At 37.4% G+C, this 18164-nt stretch overlaps 1 long non-coding RNA gene across 1 annotated transcript in view; it reads left to right on the top strand.

Moving 5' to 3' along the window:
* The window catches only part of LOC115279972, a 50001-nt gene extending 47446 nt beyond the window's left edge, over positions 1 to 2555 (top strand). The window contains exon 3 of the long non-coding RNA XR_003903600.1: positions 2492 to 2555. This is a non-coding gene — a long non-coding RNA (uncharacterized LOC115279972). The remainder of the gene's footprint in view (positions 1 to 2491) is intronic.
* The last annotated feature ends 15609 nt before the right edge of the window (positions 2556 to 18164 follow it).

Below are 18164 nucleotides of genomic sequence, written 5' to 3'. Positions count from 1 at the left end.
GACAAAGGACACTTATCCTTGAATTTAGGGCCTATCAATTGTTCCAGGATGATCTCCTTAATTTGTGAACCTGAATTACATCTGTGAGAACTTTTTTTTCTCCAAATAAGGTTATATGCATAGGATCTGAGGATCTGGACATATATTTTTAGGAGCTACTATTCAGACTGCTACAGATCAGTACTGGAGTTTACAGATATATTGTCCTTTCTGCAATAGGTGCTTATGGTAATCTTATAAAACTTTCTAATACATTGTTTTTCAGATTGTTGTCCATGCAAAAACAAAAATAGAAAACAAGAATTTCCCACACTGGCAAAATTTGTTCTAAAACTCTTGATCCTACTCTACACCCGTGTTTTGGACCCAAAGAGATGAGGGTGTGAAGATCTGTCCAAAGTTGATTTTTATTCTGCCTCAGTACAAAAATTTATGCCACCTCTGAAACCAAATGAAAGGAGACAAGAAATAGGAAGCATATACTTTTTGGAGTCCTTCAATGCCTTAGTGTCCAGTCCTAAATAAGAGTATCTCAATGAGTGCTTGTTGGTTGCTGGGCTCGAACACATGAGCCCTGATTAGCGAGAAGTTAACCACCACTCGGTGGTTGTCTGATGCCTTACTCAACAGTACGCTGGTTCTGAGAAATTAAATTAAACATGAAGTCTCTCTACCACTGAACAGTTTGTTGGAAACTTCCTAATAAAAATTCACTTGAATGTGCCACTCAGTGGAGTTCTGTGGAATTCTAGACAAGGAAAATTATTTCAGAAATATGTTCCCGTATTCAACTGTGTAATGAATACAATTATTCTTATCACTCGGCACTATGATTGTGAGTGTTACTGCATGTTAAAGACTGTATTTGTTAAAGGGGCGCATTCGATATCCCAGCAGCATACCCATCCATCAGTTCTTTTGGGACCTGCCTTATCTCCATTCTACTGCTGAGATTGTGGGAAAGGAAGATAATAAGATTTTTTTTTAACTATGTCACAAAAGGTAAATAGAAACTTAAACCCCCAAAGAAATTTCTCCATTAAAACAACTTTTGAAAACATTTTGCACAAAGAAGTCCATGATGCTACCTCTCTAAAACCCTAGTAGAAAAGAAACATGGAAGATGAACATGTGGAAACTTCTTGTCTAAACACAGAGTTGGAGTGTTCCTTGTGGCTCATTCAAGGAAGGCATCATCATTTTCACAAAGTTGTCAGCTTTTTTATTCAGGCTGCTTGGGGTTGTGGAGGCTGGTCTAGATTGCTCAGATTCAAATTACAAAGTATTTGAAAAGAAGTGCTATTTTATTCTGTTCCCTCTCTAGTACAAAGAATAATGAAATGCAATGCCAGTGAAGGGCTGGCGGAATAGAGCCCCTGCTGAACCACGTCAATGAACTGATAAAAGGGATTATAATTTGCGGCACTCATTTTCATATTATGTGTTAAAACCATGTGTTTTCTTATATAGGTTAAACATACCTCCTACAATGTTATTTCCCCCTCTCTTGTGAGAGCACACTTTAGCTCAATCAAGGCTGTGTTATTAGTGACTGACTGGATTTTTCACATACTTAGGTTCATGTTTCCTAAGTCCCTAAATTGCACAAGTCAGAGGGCATAGCCAGTTAATCATACCCAGCATTTCCCAAATGGACTTGGAATATAAACTGTGCTTTTTAAATATCTTTTTCAACCAGGATGTTCCAGCATGTCTTCCTGATACAGGATCTACAGCTATATCCATAATTATAGCTATTTAAAAAAAACCCTCCTTATGATCTTCCCATCATTACCACTCACATAAGAGTCACTTTAAGACATATTGGGTCCAGAGAAGTGTCTCAGGGTTAGTGTAATTTGTCAGGCAAAGAGTCCAGGAAGGAGTATGTGCTGAGTCCTGCTTAGAAGCAGCTAAACTACACAGGCTCTGCCATTCTAACCCAGTCCAAATGCAGAGCTGAGTTAGAAGATTGGTGCCATGCAGACATGCTTTCAAGGTAGACCTTTGCTGAAAGATGCTCACTAGCTGGAACTGGCAGTTACTTTCTTGTTTAGAGCATTACAGATTAATCCTGATGGTCATTTGTATAACAGAAACTATGCTGTAGAATAACCAAGATTTTTTTTAAAAGGCATATTCAGCAAGTGGGTTTTTTATTCTAACTTACAAGTATTCAGCATACCACAGAATTTTTTTCTTCCTTTAACCTCTGCCTCCCTGTGTCACTCTGACCAAGTGACAGGCATCACATTCTTCTCTTCTTCCTAACAAGCCACAAAGCACCTGTTCATCTCTGATTTTTTTCCTCAGCTCCCAAATCTGTCCCAAATCCTTTGGTTAATGACTCTCTATTATTAAAGCTTTCTAGTTTCTTTGCATCTAATTTCTTCTCTTTTAGCCTTTATCTTAGCTAGATGTCATAATGAACTTCTTTTTAAAAAAGTCACCTCAGTATCTTAGTGCTTTTTGTCTCTCCCCTTTACTGTAGGAAGCTTCAGCCTCCTTGGGATGATCCTGATCTCTTCACTGTCTAGCCCCAAGCTGCTATACCAGCCTCTTTCTTTTCATTCCCTTTGATCAATATGTGATGCCCTTTGTTAAATGAGTTTGGCCATCTTTGGGCTCCTACTCAGTAAGGTAAGATACTTGAATGTGTAAGTAGAGCACTAGTTATTCCCAACTAATAATTAAGCAGTTACTGTATTAACCCTGATAATAGACATGAACAAAGCCCTGGCACACAACATTTATAACTTCCCTTTTCTATGACAGATGTGAATTGGTTTCAAGACATGTACCAATTATTTCAATGTGTTTTACCACTTCTGATCTGCATTTTCATGCAGACTTGTATGGTCCTGCAACATGCTGCTGAAGCCCAAAATGCTTTCACTTCTCATTATAAATTCAGTCTGTTTCTAAGCTGATTCTTTGCACATTGAAAAAAATCATTAAATAAGAATTTAAGAAAGTATGTTTCATGGTACACTAGTTCAACTAGTTAATTGGAGGGGGGGAAGATTTACAGTCTTCTTTTTTGGTAATAACAAATTTCTGGCTTGGTTTTCTCTAGGACTTCTCAAAGCCTTTAATATGCATTATGCTTTTTAAAAGTTTATCCATTTTGAAAGAGAGAGAAAGAAAGAGAAAGAGAAAATCTTTACACATGAGTGGGAGATGAGGGGCACATAGAGAGGGAGAAAGATAATGCAAAGCAGGCTCTGTACTGTCAGTGTGGAACCCCACATGGGACTTGATCTCACAAACCATAAAATCATGACCTGAGCTGAAATCAAGAGTCAGATACTTACCCAACTGTGCCACCAAGGTGCTCCTGCATTATGATTTTTAAGAGGATGAGAGGCATTTAGAGTATGTAAATCTTCACAAACTCAGTGTTCTTGGAAATTTTATCTTTTCTCTTTTTAAGAGTACCTTTCATACTGGTTTTTTTACAGAGCTTTTTGAATTATACCATTATAGAGTTTTCTATTTTCATTCCTATACATCTGTGGAAGATTCTGGGATGAATTACTACTGCAGCATAAAACCCTGAACATCAAATGGCATTCCCACATTTATTTTTCTATTTCCTGCATCAGTTTTTGAAATGGGAGGTCTGGCCCTTTGCTGTCTATATTAGTCAGCCCAGGCTGTCATAACAAAGTACATGGACTGGTGGCTTAAAGAACAAAATAATTTTCTCAGTTCTGGAGGCCAGAAGTCCAAGATGAACACGTCAGTGGGGTTTATTGCTTCTGAGGCCTCTCTGCTTATCTTGTAGATGACCATCTACTCTCTGTGTCTTCTTTTTTTTAAAAAAAGTTTTTAAAATGTTTTATTTATTTTTGCTACAGAGAGAGACAGAGCATGAGAGGGAGAGGGACAGAGAGAGAAGGAGACACAGAACCAAAAGCAGGCTCCAAGCTCCGAGCTAGCTGTCTGCACAGAGCCTGACACAGGGCTCGAACCCATGAATGTGAGGTCTGACCTGAGCTGAAGCCAGAGGCTTAACCGACTGAGCCACCCAGGCACCCCTCTTCTCTCTGTGTCTTCACATGGTCTTCCCTTTGTATTGTCTGTCCCCAAATTTCCTCTTCTTATAAGGACACCAGTTGTATTGGATTAGGGCCCACTGTAACAGCTTCATTTTAACATAATTATTGCTTTAAATGCCCTTTCTCCAACTATAATAACACTTTAAGGCTCTGGGTATTAAGACTTCAACATATAAATTTGGGAGGGCTAGCCTATAATACTGTCAGAGCTCAAAATCTGGGTTCATAGAGGATAATTCTGAGTGATGAGAGTGGTGGACAGTCTGGGAATATAGAACTCTTGGGTTAGTACCCTAAGGAGAGAGAGAACATTTCCTATAATGATGTAGGATGTATCTGCTCATTATTAATAAGAAGTCCTTACAATGGCAGAGCCTCAACCAGGAGTTGGACCCGTCATGGCATGCTTGGATCTGGGCAGAGAACATGCCATGTGCCCTACATGGAATCTCTTAAGTAATTGTTCAATATCCCTAAGGGTTGGGTGCTATTATGATCACCATTTTGCTAGTAAGGGTATTGAAATTCAGAGAAGTGTAATAATTTGCCAAACATTGCAGATTTATGTGATACACTTAGAATAGGAACCCAAGCAGCTTTACTCCAGAGCCAACTTTGCATGCATTTCTCAGCCTGCCTAGAATCTTACTGGTTGCACGTCCTTGAGAAAGTTAAATTTATAGCATTTCTATCTGCAAAGTGGGATTAATGTGTTTTTCTCTTGGATACTAAAGCCTTTCTGCAACACTAGTAAGGAAAGTCATTGCAACTAAGGAGAGATGAGAGAGGTTATGGTGATCATCCTGAAACATTCTTGGCTATAGAATTCCTCCATATCATCCATGACCAATTTGTGTCTTTTTCTTTCATTCATTTATTCATTCAATGATGAACGATTCATTCTCAGCCCCTTTTCTGTCAATAATAATACCAATAGTAGTTAGCATTTGCTGGATCTAATAAGCATCAGGCCATTTCTCTGATGCTTTCTCATATGTTACTCATTAAGTTGGTGCAAATTTATTGTGTAAGTAATAGTGAGAATGAAATAATTTAATTTCAAAAGCTGGGTATACAATGCCTCTGAGTGAGGAGAGGGATTATAGAGAACTCTCTGTTTTAGGAGCATCATCTGATAATCATATGAAAGCTCACTGAGCCCAGGATGGGGCATGGTGGGCTGCTATATGAATAAAATGAGGAATAAATATACAAGCAAAATGAGAGAGAAAAAGTGAAAGGGAATGGAGGAGGGAAGGAGAGACAGAGAGAGACAGAGAGACAATCACACAAAATTGTTCTGAATAATACTTAAATATGAACTCCTGAGGATGGCATGAGTCAGTTACAGAAAGACAGCAGATCAAAGAAAAGAGAGGATTAAGGTGCCTGGGTGGCTCAGTTAGTTAAGTGTCTGACTTCCACTCAGGTCATGATCTCACAGTTCATGCTGTGCTGAATGCTTGCTCAGAGCCTGGAGCCTGCTTCAGATTCTGTGTCTTTCTCTCTCTGCCTCTCCCCCACTCATACTCTATCTCACTCTGTCTCTCAAAAATAAATAAATGTAAAATATACTTTTTTTAAAGAAGAGGATGCCCAGAAATACAGCAGAAGGCTGGATAAAATAGGAAATGGTTATAAGAATAGAAATGGCTGAGAGAATTTTATTTTATTTTTATTTTTTAAAATTCTTCATCCCTCTATTTTTTTAAGTTTATGTGAGAGAGAGAGGACGAGAGAGAGATAAAGAGAGAGAACACATGAGCAGGAGAGGGGCTAAAAGAGAGGAGACAGAGAATCCCAAGCAGGCTCCCACTTGTTAGTGCAGAGCTTGATGTGAGGACTCCAACACACAAACCTCAAGATCATGACCTGAACTGAAATCTGGAGTCAGATGCTTAACAGACTGAACCACCCAGGTGCCACCCCCTCTTCTTATTTTTAAAGATTTTATTTTTAAGTAATCTATACACAGCATGGGGCTTGAACTCATGACCTTGAGATCAAGAGTCACATACTCTACTGACTGAGCTAGCCAGATGCCCCTGTCTGAGAATATTTTAAAGGAGAAACTTTAAACCTTAAACTTGGATTGTTTGCTGTGGTGGATACAATAAAATACCTTCCAATGGCCTGAACCTTCAGGAAAATCTACCACACACAATATTGAGTTGCCACTGCCCAAAGGAATCAGAATGATGCTAAGCAAGGCAATTTGGTAAACAAAAGGAAAAGTACTCACGTAACTTGGTGTAAAAGTAAATGTAATTCAAGCCAGATGAATTGGCATTTACTTGGAAAAGAGGTTACATCACCTTCTATTTGAATTAAAAAAGGGATTGACTTTAAGAGATTATATGGGTTATTCTCCTGGACAGATAGTTTTTCAAAGGAGCCATTTCTCAAGAATAAGATTCAAACAAAACACACACACAGCTACTGGCTTTCTGAATAATTACATGATCTTTGAGACTAGAGATTTCAGACTGTATACTTGATCTTTGAGACTAGAACCAGAAAAAGCATTGGTGGTCAGGCATAAACACAGTATACTGTACACCACACTTGAGATGCTGCCTCACTCAAGTAGGCAGACTCAAAGGGTTCCAGAACCTTGGAGGATCGATACCACATAGAAGCAGAATGATGGAGACCACAGCAGGAATGCTGAATGGAAGAGGGCATTCATAAACCAGGAGAGTGCTGAAGAGGGCTTTCCAGCTTTGATATTCCAGTAGCTCTCTTAGAATATAGTGCAGTTACAGAGAAGTACTTAAGTCTTAAGAAAAAGACTCAAAATCAATGGAAAGACCAGGTCCACAGAGAATTTATCTCAGAGTGCTATACGAGGAGGGCATTGCAAGAAACATGAAGAAATCACTAAATTCAGACAAAATTTCCAGACACTGGAATAAAACAAGTTATCAAAGTGTTCAATCATAGAAAATTCCTCCAACAAAGGAAAGAATTTGTTAGTTTTGGTGACATCCACCTGCATATGACATCCATAGCATAGTTCTATGGATGACAGGTTTCTGAATCAGGAAAAAAGAAAAGGAGGAAGAGGAGGAGGAGGTAGAGGAAGAGGAGAAGGAGGTAGTGGTTTAATCACCTCATTATCTGACATGCAGATAGCCAAGTTCTCTTTCTTAGCATGCACACACCACACACACATACCTGAAATTTAGTTTTTAAAATTCCATGTACATTTCTCAAAGAACTTTCATATATATTATCTCAACTAGTTTCTACAGTAATCCAATTAAACAAATACAGATAAGTGTATTTTTTTCCATTGACAGATAAGATGACTCAAAATCAAAAGAAATTAAGTGACCCTCCTAAAAGATTCTCCGTAGGCTCTTTCTAAAAACCTATTTAGGAAACTTTGGGTTGCAAATAACATAACCTCAACTCATACTGACTTATAAACAGGGGAGATAATTGGCTCATGTAACTAAAATCCAAGGGTAGATCTCCCTGATTAAAGGCATAGTTAGATCGAGATTTGAAAACTATGTCATTAGAAATCAGTCCCTGTCTTTGGGTTGTCCTTATTTTCAGGTCGTTTCTCTCCTCTTGGTGGCAAGACCAGTAACTCCAGAATTATCTCCTATCATCTGAGCAATCTTAATAGAAAGCGCATGCTTCATTCCTACACACAAAACTAATTTGTTTTGGCAATGAATTTATAATTAAGGATTTTGTTTTGTCTTCCCCATAGGTTCTTATAGTAGATTAAGAGTCTTTGTTGCTCAATGGAGTATTCAAATGTCTTTGTGCTTTGCTCATCTTTCTACACCCATGGCATTGTCAGTCAATCATGGAATACTTGCCCAATCTCTTTAGAAGGTTCCTTGCAGTCCTTTCCAACACAGGAATATAAGAAGCTATTTCCAATCATTAGGATCTGGTTTGTGAGTTGAAACCTTAAACTTCCTATAAGCAGCAATACACATTCCACTGTCATTGTCTCTTAGCCTGCGATTTTGTTAAAAATTCATCAATCATCTGCAATTTTTTTTTCCAGAAGGCACTGGCTGTCAAAGATAAGTATTTTCCTCCTAAAACCTTAATGGACCAAAAAACAGTGGGAGTGAATCACTGAAGCGTAGATATATTCTTTTTCGCTCTCCCCTTGGCACCCTAAGCTCCTGGACCAGGATTTTAACCCTGAAATTCAGTAAGCATTCTTCAGAGCCATTCAGCCCAGCACTTACTAATTAAGAACAGCCTCCCACAAATATTTCCCCTAATGATGTCTTACCAAGAGCCTAACTATTGACTGCTACCATATATCTAGTATAATTTGCTTTGGGGGGACTGCATCAACGGACTCTAATTTGAGCATTTTAAAGTAAGTGTGGCAATCCCACATTAACTAAGAACTGTGCAGAAATTATAAAAATATTAGGATAGCTATGGGGAAAGGAAAGTCACACACCCTCTCCTGCTTTCCATTCTCTTTACCTAACACAATGGCTGATGAGAATGCTTAGCCTGCAAAAAGTGACAGCTCCAGTCTCCAGTTTTGTCCTGCCTAAAACCACTCTGTTGGTACTGGTGGTGAATTCCCAGCACAAGTGGCAATAAGATAGACCCAGGGAGTACTCTGACAGCTGATTGCAAGTTGCTGTTTAATTAATTGGGTACCAACCAGTAGTTGCAGAAAGGCTTGGCACTGTGTTTGACAAGATGGTTTTCCATACTTAAAAGAGCTCAGGAAAACTTTTCTCGAAAGAAAGACACCACGGCCTCTGCCTCCCTCAGTATGATGGCTATTTAGCATAATACATTAGAAAGCTGTGAATTTAAAAAAATAAGGAATTTAAGTCCAAGGGTATTTAGTTAAAGCATTTTCTGAGTTCTCAGAGTCTTGACCAGGGAGGGTTATGTGAGACCAGCCTCTGCCCTTGAGTGGCTCATCTCTGTGGAGTGAATAGAGATCCCTCAGTAACGCAGGCAGTCGTTAGTGTCTGTAACAGTGGAAGTATAAGGAAAAGATCAAAGCACAAAGGCAGGAAGCAATGACATAGGTTTAAACCTGGGAGACTAGAGCTCCTTGTGGCTGAGTCTTAAACAGGGAGTAGAATTTGGACAGCCCAGGAATGTGTTCCAGGAAGGGGATGGCGACAGCAATGCATGGGGACCTCAATCTGGAGTTAATCACAGTGGGCCTGGAGCTCTTGGTAAAAAGATTAGGTTTTATTTCTTCAGTCATGGAAGGCCACAGAGGGCTGTGAGCAATCCAGTGACCCCATCAGAAGCATAGCTAATGAACAGAACATTTGTGAAGGCTCTGGGAACAGAAACTTCTTTTTTATCACTGAATTCATGACTTCTCCCAGAAAGACATTTATGTGCTAGGCTGCCATGTGTTTACTCACAACTTTGATTGAGGACTCGACTCGTCCACACATGTATTGTACTCTATTCATAGGCTCTGAAATACAACAGAAGCTTGGTTTACATTGAACCTCAAGCACCTAGCAGGTTCCTGGCACAGGATAGACACCCTAAATTATGTTTTGAAAAAACAACTTTATACCACTTCTTTAGGCAGTGAGACCCTAACTTAAGTTTATCCTCCTCCTCTGTCAAGACTCCTAAAATGTTGCATCTGAAATCACTGGCATTAATCTATGTCTCCTCTTAAGGAGAAAGTCAACTGCACTGAGACCAAGTCGAGTTCCCCAATGGAAGCAAGAATTCTTTATGGTGCAAGATAAATACTTCCTGGAAGAGAGAGCTCATGAGCCATCCTTGAAAGATGTTTTGGGAAATGTCACTGTTTTCCTCACCAAGCATCTATTCATCCTTCTTTTGGTGCCAGCTCTTGGTTTTCTGTGAAGAATCATCCTCCTGTAAATCTCCAACAATATTATTTAGGTGCCTTGTTCCATCCTACATGCACTGGCTTAAGCACTCCATCCTACATGGACTGGCTTGAATAGTTGACAGATAACTCAAACCTAGCCAATAGCTACACCATTTCTGGTTTTTTTGGGAGTTAAATAGGTCAGTCTAATGAGGGTTAATCACATAAATTTTGCTAGAACTGTTGGAAAAGGAATGTGTCTTATCTTAGGGACCATGTGAGGTCTCTAAAGTAGGCCTACCCAAGAGTGTAGATGGGAGAAAGCAGAGCAAATGGATGGAGAGGGGTCAGGGTCTGTTCAGACATGGAGTAGGTCCCAGGTGGCTCCTTTGAAGTGAGATTGTCTATAGAAGACATTAGAACACTTTCTGAATAAGGATGCAAACTCCTCCTGCCAAGTTTTAGTCGCAAGCAAGCTATATTGCCAACTAAAGATACTGCAGACTGACTAAAACCTCATTCCAGGTTCCAAAGAACTCTAGAGGAGAATTTTATTAAAGGAAGAACATGCAGAGGAACTTTCATCCTGAAGTCATAGTACTGGCAGGTTTGGGCAAAAATAATTGGAAAACGACTGAGTCATAGCATCTTGAATCATACATTTCCTTCACCACCTGCTTTCAGGTCACCATTGCCTCTCCCTAAATAACTAAAAAGTCTTCAGTTTTCATTCATTTAGCCTCCCATATTCATTCTCCACAAACCATCTAGAATCATCTTTTGAAAATGTAAAATCTGTTGCCACTTTCCTTTTTAAAATCTTTGATAGCTTCTTGTTCTCATGGAAAAAAAAAGTACCATGACCTGCTTGGCCCTATAAGATCTGTCCCCAGCCTCCTGATCCACTGATTCACACCAGTCTAAAATCTAACCTTTACAGTCTTCATTTGGTTTCTCAAATACACCAACTTCCTTTTAACCTCAGAGTTTTATTTTTGCTGCTTCCTCCATATGAAATAGACCACCTCACCTTCTCATAGCTGAATTCTTAATCTGGTCCACCTAAAATGCTACCTCCCTAAAGACATTTTGTTTTGCCACCATTTCTTCCCACCTCAGGTAACCCTGATAATTTCCTTTAAGGCACTCAAACAAAATTATATTGCTTCTTAATAAATAAAAAAAATCTATGCAAGGACAGAGATCTTGTCTGTTTCTCCATAGAATTTTTTTAAATTACTAGAATGCATGAACACCATATACAGCATTTAATTAATATTTGTTGGATAAATGGGTGAGAGGATGGATGGATGGATGGATGGGAGATGGATGAATGGATAAATGGTGATTGTCTAAGGGAGTGTAGTTCCTGGTCTCTCTGAAAATAGCCATCCTCAGTATAAAACACAAGTTAGATAACTTTATAACCAAAGAGTCTCCAGATATTAATGCCATAGCACAGTTGGCAGGAAGCAAGTCATTCAACACAGACTATCATCGATTGTAGAAGCAGACAAATCAGAAAGCAGTCAATATTTTCCATAATAATAACATTAAATCCACTTTTAGGATCAGGTGCTATGTACTTTGATTATTCACACCTATTTCCATAGACATAATTATTAACTTTGCAAATTGCCATGTTGTTTAAGCTATCTTATTTTGGAAATGAAGAAGAACTTTGAGAATCAATTAAAACTCAATGTGTATTTTGACTGCCTTAATCCAAGGATGGTCCATTCTGGGATTAATCGGAACACATTCAGCTGTGCACTTTACCTGGTAGATACCAGGCAGCCATGGAGTTCAAACCCTTGACACAAGATGAAAGTGGTTCTGATCCTGAATTCCTTCCAGCGGTGACACTTCTCAGCATCATCTATCACTCCACCCCAGAAAGTGGGCAGAGAGCTTTGGGCTAAGGTCTCCAGCAGTCCTTCAGCTAATAAATGTGTCTGCAGGCTCAGAGACATTTTCTGTGTGTTCTTTTGATCAAAGTAAAGCATTGTAGGGTAAAAAAATCAAAAGATAAAAAATAGGTTATTATGAAAGGCAAGTGGGAATGCATACATACCTTCATCTTACCTCTCCGATAATTTTTAAAAACTATTTCTGTTTGCTTTCTGTAGTTTTTACCTCCATTGCCTTAAATAATACAAATGTCCATTTCTTGATTTATTAGATTTAGACAATATCTAATGACTCTCTAAAAGGAAAAATAAGGATTTAGTTCACCTAGAGCCTCCTCCCCAAATTTCCCTCTTCTCCATAGTTCATAGTTAAATTATATTCTACTGATTACCTCTTCCCCAGATTTTATAACCCTTTCAAATATACATAAGAGTTGAAGAAGTGTACAATGAAGACATATTTACATCACTTAGATCCTGCAATTAACATTTTACTACATTTGCTTTATCATGTATCTATCCATGCATTCATGCCCATAACCATCCATCATCCATCTTATTTTCTAAGGTGTTTCAAAGCAGGTTGAGACATGAGTATGCTGCACTTCTCAACACTTCAGCTTACAGTATTGCTCTAGAGTTTAATATTTATTTACAGTTCTCCTCTCTTTTGTAAAATAAAGTTTTTCTTTCTTTTTTTGAAGTAAAATTACATCAAATAAAATGCACAAACTTTAAGTGTAACCTTCTATGAGTTTTAATACATGTATATTTCTTTGTAACTCAAGTATGTCAAGATATAGAACATTACAGGGGCACTTGGGTGACTCAGCAGGTTAAGCAGCCAACTTCAGCTCAGGTCATGCACTCATGGTTTGTGGGTTCAAGCCCCATATCAGGCTCTGTGCTGACAGCTTGGAGCCTGGAACCTGTTTCTGATTCTGTCTCCCCTTCTCTCTTCTCCTCCTCCATTAATGCTCTGTCTTTCTCTAAAAAATAAACATTTAAAAATTTAAAAAAATACATAGAACATTACATTCTTTGTCTCCTCCCAATTTCTTGTCTCTCTCCCACCATAAAGACAACTACTGCTTAGATTTTTTTCCATCACAAAAATAGTTTCCCCTGTTCTATAAGTCATATAAAAGGAATCCATTTAATAAGTATTGCTTAATTGAAAGCTTATTTTTCACTCAACATAATGTTTTTGAGATTGGTTCATGGCATCCCTTTATTAGTAATCTCTTTTTGTTATTTTCTTTTCTATTATTGATAGACTCAGCCAGTTTCCAGTTTGGGGTCATCATGAATAAGAATGCTATACATGTACAAGTATTTTTTTGTGGACATATGTTTCTTATATCTCTTAGGTGTATACCTAGAAGTGGAATTTTTGAACTATAGAATAAGCTATGCTTAACTTTAGAAGAAACCACAAAAACTTTTTTCCAAAATGCATGTACCTTTTATATTCCCACTAATAATGTTTGCAAGTACTAGTTCCTCAATATCTTTACCAGTATTTGACATTGTTAGTCTTTTAAATTTTAGCTAGTTTGATAGGTGTGTAGTGGTATCTTATAGCTTTAATTGGTATTTCCCTTATGACTAATGCTGTTAAGTAGTTGTGTGTGTGTGTGTGTGTGTGCCTATGTGTGTTTATGAGATGTGTGGTTAGATTCTTTGCCCATTTAAAACTTTGGTTTGTTTTTCTATTTATTTTTGAGTTGTAGAGAGTGAGCCTTTGTCAAATTTTTATTTTGAAAATATTTTTCTTTCAATATGTGGCTTGCCTATTCATTTCCATTAATTATGTCTCTTGGTGGGCAAAAGATTTTGATTTTGATTAAAATTAATTTTGTATTTATAATTATTTCAGTGAAATGTTTGCCTATACCTTAGTTATGATGTGATCCCTTATGATTTTTTCTAGAAAATTTACTTATTATACTTTACTAAAACAGCTTTATTGAGATATCATTTATATACTATAAAATTTATGTGTGCAATTAAATTATTTTAGTACAGTGATAGAGTTGTGTAACCATCAACATAACATTGTTTTAGGACATTTTCATCATCTTAGAAAATTTCTCATGCCCATTTACATTCAAAACCACTCCCACTGCCAGGCATAGCTAATAACTGTTCTGTTTTTTGTCTCTACAAATTTGCCTTTTTCATGTTTATTTGTTTTTGAGAGAGAGAGTACAAACAGGGGAGATGTGGCAGTGGGGGGCAGGCTCCATACTGACAGCAAAGAGTCAGATGTGGGGCTTAAACCCATAAACTGTGAGATCATGACCTGAGCCAAAGTCAGACACTCAACCAACTGAGCCACTTAGGTGCTCACCAATGAATTAAAACAAAAATATGCAAAAATTTATGGTAGCATTATTTACATTAGACAATAACTTGACATGATTTAAGTAGTATATTTAATATTCATTACTTGTTTTAGTAGCTCTCCTGGTAACACTTTACAGATGAAAATCTTAGCCACCCTACCTTTTTCTCTACCTCTTCATTTACCCCAACCTCACCCCTTCATGTTCTGCCTCTGCCAGCTACATTTTACTTTCACCTCTGAAGGCTATTAATATTTTATTACATCTTTCCACCACAATTAAGCCTTCTATTCTTTGTCCAATAGTGTTTATTAAAATTTAATAAACAATGTTTATATTATTAAGGCCCAACAAGCATTCATTTACTCATTTATTCATTCAAAAGTGCCAGGCAGTGCTCTTGGTGTGGAAGTTACAGTGGTTAACAAGGTAGGTAAAGTCCTCTCAGGGTTGGGTTGAAGATAGCAAGTGAATAATTTAGTTGTTCGATCAACTATTGTGGCATTAAGAGTAGGATTGTGTTTAATCTCTGAGCATCTCATTACATTACTTCTGTGGGCCAGAGGAGAAGGTTCCCCATGGTAAAGTCAAATGGATTTTCTTTCTTTTATTGCTTTTTATTAATTGTGTAAGATTTTGTTTCATTTTCATTTGTTTCATATTTGGACTTAAAGTCACATGATATATTTTTTTAAAAAAGACAATTCAAAACTCAAAGAAAAATTAATAATATCAATAATATCTCTATTTTTTGTTGTTTTTTAATTTTTTACTAGCCTTGTGTTTTGGTGTTTTGTTACACTTTTCCTTTCCAGTGCCCTCTGTGGTTCTGTTGCAAACCTTCCAGGGCTAATAAATATCCAGTATCTATTAAACAGCTACTAACTGCTAAATACTAAATATGCTTCATTTCATTTGGTCCTTACAACCTTATGGGATAGGAACTATTATTGTTTCCATTTTATGAATCAAGAAATTGAGGTTTAAAGAGGGCTAGGAAAACAGAATATTGACACAACTTTTTGGAAAGCAATGAAACAAGTGATGTTCCAAAACTCTATAATACGTATATCCTTTGAACCAATTATGCCAATCTTATGAATTTCTCTGGAGTAATTCAGAAGAAAAGAGCTGCATTCACAAATAGTTTCATGGCAGTATAATCTTAAGCAGTGAAAAGGTAGAAACAACTTAAACAACAAAATAATTTATAGAACATCAGTAGGAAAAATTGTCACATGACTATGGAAGAAGGAAGAAAACAAGAAGGAAACAAAGGATTTCCTTTCTTGCTCTCCTGTGTGGAACCACTATACCTAGTAGCCCCATGGCTTTTCCATTGTGGCTATTCTTATTTTGTTTTGTTTTGCTGAAAGACATATGAAAATGTCTTCTTCTTTGCCTCCCTCTCCCTTCATTTTTTCCAATTTTCCTTCTTCCCTTTTTCTCCCTCTTTCTCCCACTTCATTTCTTCCCTTTATCATATTCCACATTTTTGTTCCCCTTTACTCCTCAAAAAACATTCTAATGTTGTTAATATATAACTACTGTATTTCTATACATTCTTTCAAAGTATATACTTGTTTTCCTTTGTTTTGTCTTGGGTTTTATAATATCCAAGGTTACTCATAAGAAATGTTTATTTTTTGTCCCCACACTTTATAGGTGAATTTGTTATTCCCTCTGGTGGCATTTAGGATATTCTCCTTATCTATCATAAGATGCCCAGGCATGGAATTTTGGTGGACCTGCAATAAGCATTTTTAATCTGAAACTCAATCCATTCTCCTCTAAGAAGTCTCTCCAGTATTTATTTAATAATTTCCTCCCATTCATTTTCTCTGCTCTCTTCTTCTGGGGCTTCTTATAGATATTGGATCTTCTGAATCATGTTCATATATATCCGTTAGTAGTTGGAGAGATAAAACAAAATATATTTAAAAGTGAAATTAGAATTGAAATCATCTCTATGTATGTATTTGAATTAATCTCATCTTTTAAAAAATAAGTAAAACAAGAATTGTAAATGTATACAATTATTATTGTTTATATTTATATAAATATTTACATATTGAATATATATCAAGTATATGTACTTATGTATTAATATATATTTTATATAGTTACATTTTTATATTTGTATTATTTATGCAAAACAAATAAACTTAATTGCACATTTGATCTATATAAAAGGGTTTTAGTAACTGGAACCTGAATCAAGGCACTGTCCACAGCTCTAATCCAGGTCCAACAAGTAAACTGGCAGGGTGGGCTCCTCTGAAGACCATTTTTCAAAGCACTAAGTTGTGTACTCACCTTAGAGAAAGGAAGCCAGGCATGAAAATGTCATTGCAGGAAAAAAAAAAAGCTTCCTGTTCTTGATTATTTGATAGAAAGGAAATTCTGAATGCTGTGTGCCACCTGTTACCTAGAACATCTTCCAGCCCAGAACCTCAGGGACTCATATTTGAGACCAGTGGATTTCCCTATAAACTCTTTAAGTTTTTTGATGAAAATAGCATTATGGGATCTTTTTAGTAGACAGTAACCAAAATAGGAAGAAGGCATAGACACATGGTTTCATTTCTTGCTAATTTTTTCTTTCGGTTTCAGTATTTATCATCATGAATGCCATGGTGTAAGATGAGAATATTGGAGCAGTGAGCCTTTTTGTTCAGCTGGGCATCTTGAAGAGGAAGATAGGCCTGGGTTTTAGTATTGGAGACACACTGACCTTTGACAGAGCTGTTATAGAGGCTAAAATGGTTCCATGTGATAAAAGAGAAGAATTCTTAGTCTCTAGGGGCAATCTGACGGAAAGAGGAAGAGGAGGAAATCTGGTATGGAGGAACATAGAAACAAGACATAAAAGTTGCATGGTGTTGGGATTCGGAGTCAGCAGAAATTTCTCTCAGTGTTGTATTGGATAACATTTTAAAATGAGAATGCAACCCAGGCCCTACGTCACAGGCCATGAGTGTCTCTGATGTCTTCTGGAGCAATGGTCCAGTGTTCTAACCTATCCTTTAGCAGGGGATGAAGCCCTTCAGAGCTCTGGGCTTTACTGGAGTGTGTGTGGTAGAGAGGGCAGGGGTGAGCCTCAGTTCCAGCTTCCTACCTCCTATAGGCTCGGGGCTTCATTTACTTGTAGACATGAAAACTCAAATACCCTGTCCAGTAAACCTGGAAGGGAGTGGTTATAATTTTAATTTTTAGTTTCTTATTTATTTATTATTTTGGTATTTGTCTTATTTTTGTGAGCTAAGCTATGCATTTAAAAACATGTTTGCTAGGGACACCTGGGTGACTAGTTAAGCGCAGGTCATGATCTCACATTTCGTGGGTTCAAGCCCCACGTCAGGCTTTGTGCTGACAGCTCAGAGCATGGAGACTGCTTCAGACTCTGCGTCTCCCTCTCTCTCTCTGACCCTCCCCTGCTCATGCTGTCTCTGTCTGTCTCTAAAAAATAAATAAAAGGCATTTTAAAAATTAAAAATAAAATAAAAACATGTTTGCTATACTTAGCCATCATTACCAGGAGGTTTCTCTTGGTCTGCCATATTTAGCGAAACGTGCTCCCCATCCACTCTTCAACTTTCCTTGTTGTGAACTTTGCCCGGTAAGTCCTCATAACTGCTCTCATCAAGGTCACCAGTGAGGTCTAATTTTTACCAAGTCTATTAAAAGTTCTTATCCTTATCTTTTCATCCTCTCTCTCAGTTTTCGACACAAGTGACCACTTGGTCTTTCTTGAGGAGATTTGTTTTTGTTTCTTGGTTTGTTTGTTTGTTTCTTTGTTTATTTTTTACCATATTGTCTTCAAAATAGATCAATACTTTCTATATTTATATCTAGTCAACCTTCCCTTTGACATCTCTATTTGGATATTTAGAGGTACCTCAAAAGAGCATGTCTCAAGCACAACTTGATTCCCTCACCTTCTCTCCCCCACCATGAGCATTTCCTCCCCTTCCTGTCACATTTCAGACAGTGACATCCCATCTACCACTTACTCAAGCTAGAAATT

This window comes from Suricata suricatta, chromosome 16 (assembly GCF_006229205.1).
Source record: "Suricata suricatta isolate VVHF042 chromosome 16, meerkat_22Aug2017_6uvM2_HiC, whole genome shotgun sequence".
NCBI lineage: Eukaryota > Metazoa > Chordata > Mammalia > Carnivora > Herpestidae > Suricata > Suricata suricatta.
Note: the sequence above shows the minus strand (reverse complement) of the source record. Positions and strands in the feature narration are given on the sequence as shown.